This window comes from Panthera onca, chromosome A3, assembly GCF_046562875.1.
Source record: "Panthera onca isolate mPanOnc1 chromosome A3, mPanOnc1 haplotype 2, whole genome shotgun sequence".
NCBI classification, from domain to species: domain Eukaryota; kingdom Metazoa; phylum Chordata; class Mammalia; order Carnivora; family Felidae; genus Panthera; species Panthera onca.
The window spans coordinates 52,650,930-52,661,420 of NC_138341.1; the positions used below are offsets into that span (position 1 = coordinate 52,650,930).

The 10,491-nt window shown below is 42.6% G+C and overlaps 1 long non-coding RNA gene across 1 annotated transcript; it reads left to right on the forward strand.

Annotated features, from left to right (window-relative positions):
* Positions 1–4,437: 4,437 nt before the first annotated feature.
* LOC132694799 (uncharacterized) lies at positions 4,438–7,678 on the forward strand. The gene is made up of 3 exons (XR_009617477.3): positions 4,438–5,574; positions 7,251–7,360; positions 7,525–7,678. It is a non-coding gene; the product is annotated as an uncharacterized LOC132694799 (long non-coding RNA).
* The last annotated feature ends 2,813 nt before the right edge of the window (positions 7,679–10,491 follow it).

Here is a 10,491-nt window from a genome sequence, read left to right on the forward strand (position 1 = left end):
AAATGCTGGGTTGTAGGATAGTTCTATTTTTAATTTTTTTGAGGAACTCTGTTTTTTAGAGTGGTTGCACCAGTGTGCATTCCCACCAATGCAAGGGTTCCCCTTTCTCCACATCCTCGACAACATCTGTTGTTTACTGAGTTGTTAATTTTAGCCATTCTGACCAGCGTGAGGTAGTATCTCATTGTGGTTTTGATTTGTATTTCCCTGATGATATGTGATGTTGAGCATTTTTTCCTGTGTCTGTTTGCCATCTGGATATCTTCTTGGGAAAAATATCTGTCCATGTGTTTTGCCCATTTCTTCATTGGATTATTTGTTTTTTGGGTGTTGAGTTTGGTAAGTTCTTTATAGATTTTGAATACTAACCCTTTATCAGATATGTCATTTGCAAATATCTTCTCCCAGTCCATCAGTTGCCTTTTAGTTTTGTTGATTGCTTCCTTTGCTGTGCAGAAGCTTTTTATCTTGCTGAGGTCCCAGTAGTTCATTTTTGCTTTTATTTCCCTTGCCTCTGGAGACATGTCAAGTAAGAAGTTGCTGTGGCCAAGGTCAAAGAGGTTGCTGCTTGTTTTCTCCTGTAGGATTTTGATGGTTTCCTGTCTCACATTTAGGTCTTTCATCCATTTTGCATTTATTTTTGTGTATGGTGTAAGAAAGTGGTCCAGTTTTATTCTTCTGCATGTTGCTGTCCAGTTCTGCCAGAACCATTTGCTAAAGAGAGTCTTTTTTTCCATTGGATACTCTTTCTTGCTTTGCCGAAGATCAGTTGGCCATATATCTGTGGGTCCATTTCTGGGTTCTCTATTCTATTCTAATGATCTATGTATCTGTTTTTGTGCCAATACCATACTGTCTTGATGATTACAGTTTTGTATACAGGTTAAAGTCTGGGGTTGTGAGCTTCCAGCTTTGGTTTTCTTTTTCAACATTACTTTGGCTATTTGGGGTCTTTTGTGGTTCCATACAAATTTTAGGATTGTTTGTTCTAGCTCTGTGAAGAATGCTGGTGCTATTTTGATAGGGATTGCATTGAATGTGTAGATCGCTTTGGATAGTATCAACATTTTAACAATATTTGTTCTTCCAATCCATGAGCATGGAATATTTTTCCATTTCTTTATGCTATAGTTTTCAGTGTACAGATCTTTTACCTCTTTGGTTAGGTTTATTCCTAGGTATTTTGTGGGTTTTAGTGCAATTGTAAATGAGATCAATTCCTTGACTTCTCTTTCTATTGCTTCATTATTGGTGTATAGAAATGCAACCGATTTCTGTACATTGATTTTATATCCTGTAATTTTGCTGAATTCATGTATCAGCTCTGGCAGTTTTTTGGTGGAGTCTTTCGGGTTTTCTATGTAGAGTATCATGTCATCTGCGAAAAGTGAAAGTTGACTTCTTCCTTGCCAATTTGGATGACTTTTATTTCATTTTATTATATGATTGCTGAGGCTAGGACTTCCAACACTGTTTTAAACAACAGGGGTTGAGAGTGGACATCCCTGTCGTGTTCCTGATCTCAGAGGGAAAGCTCTCAGTTTTCCCCCATTGAGGATGCTATTAGCTGTGGGCCTTTCATATATGGCTTTTATGATGTTAACGTATGTTCCTTCTATCCTGACTTTCTTGAGGGTTTTTTATTAAGAAAGGATGCTGTATTTTGTCAAATGTTTTTTCCGCAGCTATTGACAAGATCATATGGTTTTTATCCTTCTGTTAATGTGATGTATCACATTGATTGATTTGTAAATATTGAACCAGCCCTGCAGCTCAGGAATGAATCCCACTTGATCATGGTGAATAATTCTTTTAATGTACTGTTGAATTTGATTTGCTAGTATCTTGTTGAGAATTTTTACATCCATATTCATCAGGGATATTTGCCTATAATTCTCCTTTTTAGTGGTGTCTTTGGTTTGGGGATCAAGGAAAGCTGGCTTCACAGAATGAGTCTGGAAGCTTTCCTTCCATTTCTATTTTTTGGAACAGTTTGAGAAAAATAGGTATTAACTCTGCTTTAAATGTCTGGTAGAATTCCCCTGGGAAGCCATCTGGCCCAGGACTTTTATTTATTGGGAGATTTTTGGTAACTGATTCAATTTCTTTGGTTATGGGTCTGTTCAAATTTTCTATTTCTTCCCATTTGAGTTTTGGTAGGTGTGGGTGATTTGTCCATTTCTTTCTGATTATCCAGTTTGTTGGCATATAATTTTTCATAGTATTCTCTAATAATTATTTGTATTTCTGTGGTGTTGGTTATGATTTCTCCTCTTTCATTCATGATTTTATCTATTTGGGTCCTCTTCTTTTTGAGAAGTCTGGCTAGGGGTTTATTAATTTTGTTTATTCTTTCAAAAAAACAGCTCTTAGATTTATTGATCTGTTCTACTGTTTTTTAGGATTCTATATTGTTTATTTTTGCCTTAATCTTTATTATTTCCCTTCTTCTGTGGGCTTTGGGGTTTATTTGCTGCTGCTTTTCTAGCTTCTTTAGGTGTAAGGTTAGGTTTGTATTTGGGACCTTTCTTGCTTCTTAAGATAGGCCTGAATTGCGATATATTTTCCTCTTAGGACTGTTTTTGCTGCATCCCAAAGGGTTTGGACTGTGATGTTTTCATTTTCATTTGTTCCATGTATTTAAAAAAATTTTTTTAATGTTTATTTATTTTTAAGAGAGAGAGAGAGAGAGAGGGAGAGAGAGAATGTGAGAGGGGGAGGGGCAGAGAGAGAGGGAGAAACAGAATCTGCAGCAGGCTCCAGGCTCTGAGCTGGAGTCTGACGTGGGGCTGGAACTCTCAGACTGTGAGATCATGACCTGAGCTGAAGTTGGATGCTTAACCGACTGAGCCACCCAGGCACCCCTGCTTCCATGTATTTTTAAATTTCTTCTTTAATTCCCTGGTTAACTCATTTATTCTTTAGTAGAATGTTCTTTAACCTCCATGTATTTGGGGGCTTTCCAAATTTTTTCTTGTGGTTGATTTCAAGTTTCATAGCATTGTGATCTGAAAATATGCATGGTATGATCTCAGTCTTTTGTACTTGTTGAGGGCTGTTTTGTGACTAGTATGTGATCTCTTTTGGAGAATATTCCATGTGCACTTGAGAAGAATGTGTATTCTGCTGCTTTAGGATGAAAAGTTCTACATATATCTGTTATGTCCATTTGGCCCAATGTGTCATTCAGAGCCATTGTTTCGTTACTGATTAGATGATCTGTCCATTGTTGTAAGTGGAATATTAAAATCACCCAGTGATGGGCATTGAGGAGGGCACTTGTTGGGATGAACACTGGGTGTTGTATGGAAACCAATTTGACAGTAAATTATATTAAAAAATTAAATTAAATTAAAATCATCCACAATTACGGTATTATTATCAATAAGTTTGTCTATGTTTGTGATTAATTGATTTATATATTTGGGTGCTCCACATTGGGGGTATAAACATTTACAGTTGTTAGCTCTTCTTGATGGTAGACCCCTTAATTATGATATAATGCCCTTCTTCATTTCTTGTTACAGTCTTTCTTTTAAAATCTAGTTTGCCTGATATAAGTATGGCTACTCCAGCTTTCTTTTGACTTCCAGTAGCATGATAGATGGTTCTCCATCCCCTCACTTTCTTAAAGATATGAATTTAGTGCCATTGTGTTATCTGTAGATTTCATGTTTGTGGTGATATCTCTGGTCCTTTGTAGTCTTTGCTGCTTTCCACTCACAGAGTCCCCCTTAGGATCTCCTGCAGGGCTGGTTTAGTGGTCATGAACTCCTTTAGGTTTTGTTTATCTGGGAAAGCCTTTATCTCTTCTTCTTATATTCTGAATGACAACCTTGCTGGATAAAGGATTCTTGGCTGCATATTTCCTATTCAGCACATTGAATATTTCCTGCCACTCCTTTCTGGCCTGCCCAGTTTCAGTGGACAGGTCTGCTACTACCCTTATGTGTCTTCCCTTGTAGGTTAAGGACCATTCGTCCCTAGCTGCTTTCATAATTCTCTCTTTATCTTTGTGTTTTGCCAGTTTTACTGTGATATGCCATGGTGTTGACCTGTTTTTGTTGATTTTGAGGGGAGTTCTCTGTGCCTCTTGGACTTGGATGACTATTTCCTTCCCCTCGCTCTTCTTCTTCTAGAACTCCTGTGATACAGATATTATTTCATTTTATGCAATCACTTAGCTCTCTAATTCTTCCCTCATGATCTAGTAATTTCATTTCCCTCTTTTTTTTCAGCTTCATCATTTTCCATAATTTTATTTTCTATTTTACCTATTCTCCTGTTTCTTCCACCCTTGCTGTCACTGTATCTAGTTTATTTTTCATGTCATTTATAGCATTTCTTAATTCAGTGTAACTAGTTCTTAGGTCTTTTATCTCTGCATCAAGAGATTCTCTGCTGTCTTCTATGCTTCTTTTTTTTAAAGCCCAGCTATTAGTCTTATGACTGTTATTCTAAATTCTTGTTTAGATATATTGTTTATATCTGTTTTGAGCAATTCTCTGGCTGTGATTTCTTCCTTAATTTCTTTTGGGGAAAATTCTTCTGTTTTGTCATTTTGGTTAAGTTTCTGTCTTTTGTGTGTTTTAATAGCTTGTCCTGCGCCTGTGAGTACTAGGATATTAAAAAGGGGTCATACACTGTCCAGGGCCTGGCACTTCAGAAAGTGTCCTGCACCTCGATCCTGCAAAGCTGTCTCCCTCTAACTGTGGAGATCCTTTTGCTACCCTGCAGATTGCATGCATCTGCTGTTGCATTTTGGTTGCTCTATCCCACTGGTCAGTCCTCTACAAAGCTCTTCCTTGCTTGTAGTGGTGGAATGTTTGGGCCTTCAACCATGTGTGCTGTGATTTGTTTGTTGAAATAACCCTGGAAAAAAAGGAAAACGTGGGGGAAGACTGATCCCATAAAAAGAGAGAAATGAAAGGGTAGAAAAGAAGACCAAATAGAGAATCAAAAACTATAAAGCTAAATCCAGAGAAAGAGAAAGGAAAATAAAGATAAAGAGATAGAAAAGGCGTAGGGAAGTCGGGCCTGTTTTTTGTGGCGCCTCAGAGGCGGTAGGCTGCTTCAGGATGAAACTGAACATCTCTTTCCCAGCTACTGGCTGCCAGAAACTCATTGAAGTGGATGACGAATGGAAATTTTGTACCATTTTTGAGAAGCGGAATGGCCACAGAAGTTGTTGCTGATGAACAAGGTGAAGAATGGAAGGGTTACCTGGTCTGAATCGGTGGTGGCAGTGACACACAAGGCTTCCCCATGAAGAAGGTGTCTTGACCCATGGCCATGTCCACGTGCTGCTGAGTAAGGGGCATTCCTGCTACTGACTAAGGAGGACTGGAGAAAGAAAGTGCAAATCTGCTCAGGGTTGCATTGTGGTTGCCAATCTCAGTGTTCTCAACCGGGTCTTCGTGAAGAAAGGGAAGAAGGGTATTTCTGGACTCACTGATACTACTGTGCCTCATCACCTGGGGCCCAAAAGAGCTAGCAAAATCTGCAAACTTTACAGTCTCTCAAAGGAAGATGATGTCTACCAGTCTGTTGTGAGAAAGCCCCTTAACAGAGAAGGTAAGAAACCTAGGACCAAAGCACCCAAGATTCGGCATCTTGTTACTCCCTGTGTCCTTCAACACAAATGTTGGTGTACCGCCTGGAAGAAGCAGTGCAGTAAAAAAAACAAATAAGCAAGAGGCTGTAGAATATGCCAGACTGGTGGCCAACAGAGTGAAGGAGGCCAAAGAAAAATGCCAGGAAAGATTACCAAGAGACAGAAGCTGTCTCCTCTGAGAGCTTCTACCTCTAAGTCTGATTACAAAAATGAGATTGTTCTAAGAGGAACAAATAAGTAAGATTGGACATCAATAAAAAAAAAAAAGCAAGCAAGCAAGAAAAAAGTAAAAAATGTATATATATAAAAAATACAAATATATAATACATAATATATATTCTGTATATAAATAAATATATAATATATATTTTTATATAATTTATATCTATTATATGTATGTGTATATATATGTAAAGAAATCAGAAACTATGAGTCTGATTCCAAAATAAAAAACAAGAAGGTAGAAAGAAAAAGAAAAGAAAAAGACAAACAAACAAACACCAGTTGTCTGTCGGTCCCTGGGACTGGTGGCTGTGCTGGTCTGGAGGAGAGGCCCTCTGGTTCTGTCAGTGTCAGTCCCCCCCCCCCCCCCCCCCCCCCCCCCCCCCGCCTCCCCAGCTAGCAGCAATTAGAAGGCATGGAGCGGCCGGGATTGGTGTAAGCAGATCCCGCCTCCACGGGGGGCTGCTGTGCTGCTCCCTAAAGCCCCACCATGTTGGTGTGGGGAGAAAAATGGTGACACCCCAGTCTCTCTACCCCAGACTGGGTGTCTCAAACCACACTTCTCAGGGGCAGTAGGCTTGCCCTGCTCCACAGTCTCCTGTGCCTCCTAGGGGCTCAGCTGGGATTCAAAACCTGATGTGTTAAAGGACCCTCCCCTCCCTCCCCCCCCCACCCCCCCCCACCCCCCGTTCTGGTGCAGCACCACCCAGCCCTGCTGATAAAAGGCCTTTGGCTGGCACCTGCAGAGCCTTTCGTCCTTGAGGAGGCAATAAACCCTCTTCCCAAAGTACTCGAGGAAGGGGACTGTTCTCTCCCAGCGTACCCCTGAGATGGCTACAGCGCCCCGGGGTGGGCTCCTTCTGCCCCAGTAGTGCGCACACACGGCTCCCGGCTCCACTCCGGAGAAAGTCGCTCACTTTAGGAACCTCTGAGTTTCAGCTCCTAAGGGTGTTTGCAAAACAGAAACTGGCGCTCTCTGGAATTCTCTTTCCCCAGTGCATGGTCTGGAGAGGTTTTTCCTCTTGTGCTAACTCAGTACTGAAGCCCTCTCTCTTTCTCTCTCTTTTGTCTCCGCACAGAAGGGGTTCCCTCCCTTCCTGGCCTATGCTGTTTTCTCTCCCCCAATTCACATACATGCACCCCAGTCCTGCCAAGCTGTCTCCCTCCAACTATGGAGATCCTTCTGCCACTCCGCAGACTGATTTTCTGGGTGTTCCCAGTGATCTGATGTCAACCCAGCTGTGTTTGAGGGACGAGGAAAATCCTGGTCCCCCTACTTCTCCACCGTCTTAACTCTGCCTGCACCTAGACTTTCCTTGTTTTTGGTAACCTTGTCAATTTTGTGGAGAACTGGTCAGATATTTTGTAGACTGTCCCTCAATTTGGGTTCATCTGATATTTTTTATCCAACTAGGGTGATGTGTTTTAGGAGGAAGACCTCAGAGATAAAGTGCTATTCTCATCATGGGTATACACTGTCGACATGACTCATTACTGGGTGCTGCCCTTGATCTCCAGGCTGAGGTAATGTTTGTCAGGTTCGCTTACTGCAAAATTACTCCTCCCCCCCCCCCCCCTTCCATTTTGTACTCTCTGGAAGGAAGTCTCAGTCTTAGTGCATTTGGGATGCTGTAATAGAATACCACTGATCAAGTAGCTTATAAACAACAAAAATTTATTTCTCACAGGTCTGGAGCCTGGAAATCCAAGATGAGGGTGCCACCGTGGTTGAGTGAGGGCTTCCTCCAGTCACCGACTCTTGTGTCTTATTGTATCCTTCTGCATGATGGAAGGGGCAGGCAAGTTCTCTGGGACCTCTATTGTAAGTGCACTAATCCCATTAATGAGCACTCTACCTCATGACCTAATCCCTCCCAAAGGCCCCACCTCCTAATACCATCAAATTGGGGGTTAGGATTTCAACATACAGATTTGGGAGGGGGGACACAAACATTCAAACCATAGCAGCCCACACTTAAGCAGTGGGGAGGTGTCCTCTACTTTCTTGAGATTCAAGTATGTACACAAATTATTTGGAATTTTTCTGTGTGGGAGATTTATCTATTTGCTTATTTATTCAAATGTTTACTTATCAGTATGGATTCATAGGTTTTATGCTTTGGGTTATAGTCCAATAGTACTTCATTTATTTTCTTGCTCAAATTGTTCCAGTTTTGGCCATTAGGAGCTCTTTCAGGTGGCTCCTATGTGTTTTTTAACATTCTTTCATCATTTAAAAAAACATCTCTTTATTTCCAAGCATGACAAAATACTACAGATTAATTTTGTATATTTTCTGCCCTGGTCCTAGAATCAGCCATTTCTCCAAGGAGCCCTGGTTTAATTTTTTTGGATAATGACATTAGAAACCAAGATTTGGGTACTGTGTGTGTGGTCACTGCAACTGGGGTGTCATTGCTTCTTCTTGGCTGAGGGAGCTAGATCATGTGTGTATGGATATCTAATTAAAAAAAAATCATTATGCCTGCAATATGGCGACAAGACTTGAGAGGAGCAAGACTAGAGACAGGGAGAACAGTTAGAGGATTAACCCAGTTAAGGGCACCTGGGTGGCTCAGTTGGTTAATCTTCTGACTCTGGATTTCGGGTCAGGTCATGATCTCATGGGTTCATGGGATTGAACTCCTCGTCAGGCTCTAACAGTCTGGAGCCCACTTGGGATTCTCTCCCTGCCCTTTCCTGGCTTGTGCTCTGTCTCTCTCTCTCTCTCTCAAAACAAACAAACAAACAAACAAACAAACAAACAAACATTAACCAAATTAAAGCCGGGCGAGATGGTGCATTGATGCTTGTGATGTGACGGATTGTTGTTGTTGTTGTTGGATTTGCTGTGGGAAGCAAAGTTGGGACCCTTTGTGAAGCTGGGTACAGGGGCTCACATCCTGCCCCAAAGCTGCCTCTTTCCATCCCTGCCTCTGGCTGCATCAGGTTTAGTGTCAGGGCCAGGCAGACTCTCCCCAGTAGCAATCTGGGTAGCTCCACGCCTACAATCTCCAACAAAAATCCAGCATTGGGTCACATGCTCATCCCTGAAGCAATAAGGGAGATCAGGGAGATGGGTTATGGTGATCAAGCCATAAACTCATTCCTGGGGCTGGGAATTGGGTATGGGTTTAGCCTCACCTCTACTGGACAGGCTGAGGAGGAGGGAAGCATCGTTCTCAAGACAAATACCAGGAGAGATGCCTGAAGACAGGAGACTGCTCAGGGACTCTGTCTCCTTTCCATCAAAACTGCTGAATCTAGCTACTTCCTGGAAGACAGCTGACCATCATGTGTTGATAGGGATTGATATGGGTGACTAAAAAGCTTCTGCAGCTAGGATAGGAGTCTGCATCTCTAGGAGTATGGCTCTGTACCCTTCAGTAGGGAAGGAAAAACCAATGTGTAAGAGGTTCTAGCTGATGAGTGGTTCTGGTATTAATGTATAAAATGTCCATTTGATTTATTCTGGCCGGAGAACAGAGAAACCTCTCAGCAAGGATGTAGCAATCCATTGTTTCCTGCTGGCAGATGGTGTTCTTGAAGGAGAAATAAGAGCTGGATGCCTGGAGTGCCTGGGTGGCTCAGTCGGTTAAATGTCTGGCTTTGGCTCAGGTCATGGTCTTGCCCTCCTTGAGTTCGAGCCCTGCGTGGGGCTCTATGCTGACAGCTCAAAGTCTGGAGCTTGCTTCATATTCTGTGTGCGTTTCTCTCTCTGCGCCTTCCCTGCTTATACTGTCTCTCTCTCATAAAATAAATAAACATTAAAAAAAAAAGAAAGCCTGGGGTAGGGAGGGGAATGGGGACAGAGAAGTAGGGGCAGGATGGGGAGTCCTGCTGGTCACACCTGAGGCGACCACCTCTGCAGCACTATGCCCTGTCTTAGCCCAGACTCTGCCCCTTTCAGTTCTGCTTTTAAGGCTCCCTCAGCTTCTCAGGTCCCAGGAAGAATCAGCTTCTGAGTGGGCTTGGCCTGGGCCCTTCCTGTGTGTGGGGAGATGGAAATCAAGGTAGGCCCTTGCTTTTCTTTCGCCACCCCAGGGCCTCTTATGGGCCTCTGGGGAGGTACCTCAAGCAGCTACCCTTTTACAAAGGTGAAAGTGTTTGCTCAACACTCGTGGGGTCTCAGGCAGAGCTGTTGACTGCTCCAGAAATGGATGCCTTCACGTTCCTCCTGTGTCCTTTCCTCTCAGGTCAGCTTTCAATGGACAGGAGGTAACAGGCCAACAGGTGACGGCTCCACACTCGACACACACACACACTGCCATGGCATCATGAACTGTATATACAGGCAACCGCCTCCTTCCTCACCCTGCATATCAGCTGTGCACTCAGTTGACAGTAGCATCCATGACAGGAGCTCCTCTTAGACGGAGGCTGTTCTCCTGACCCTGCCTCGGGATGAGGCACTTGAAGGATGGCTTCTCCAACATTGCATTTGGGCTGCAGGCTTTTTAGCGCTCAGAGGGTCTGTGGGAAGCTGACTCTGGGATTTTGGAACAGGATGTAGAAACTGAGCGTGGAAATAGGAAAAAATAGCGTGAAAATAGGAAAAAGCAACAATAAGGGTTGCACAAGCCATTTGCCAGGTAGAACTGACATCTTGTAAATGGGTAACTGGTGAGATAGAGGACAAATACGTAATTAGACTG